This window comes from Piliocolobus tephrosceles, chromosome 7, assembly GCF_002776525.5.
Source record: "Piliocolobus tephrosceles isolate RC106 chromosome 7, ASM277652v3, whole genome shotgun sequence".
NCBI classification, from domain to species: Eukaryota; Metazoa; Chordata; class Mammalia; order Primates; family Cercopithecidae; genus Piliocolobus; species Piliocolobus tephrosceles.
In genome coordinates, this window is record NC_045440.1 from 36,400,459 (window position 1) to 36,400,809 (window position 351).

Below are 351 nucleotides of genomic sequence, written 5' to 3' on the forward strand. Positions count from 1 at the left end.
TTTTTTTTTTTTTTTTTTTTTTTGAGACGGAGTTTCGTTGTCGCCCAGGCTGGAGTGCAGTGGCCGGATCTCAGCTCACTGCAAGCTCTGCCTCCCGGGTTTATGCCATTCTCCTGCCTCAGCCTCCCCAGTAGCTGGGACTACAGGCGCCCGCCACCTCGCCCGGCTAGTTTTTTGTATTTTTTAGTAGAGACGGGGTTTCACCGTGTTAGCCAGGATAGTCTCGATCTCTCGACCTCATGATCCACCCGTCTCGGCCTCCCAAAGTGCTGGGATTACAGGCTTGAGCCACCGCGCCCGGCCATAATGTAATTTTCTTAACCCAATATGCTCAAAATATTATCAGTTCAA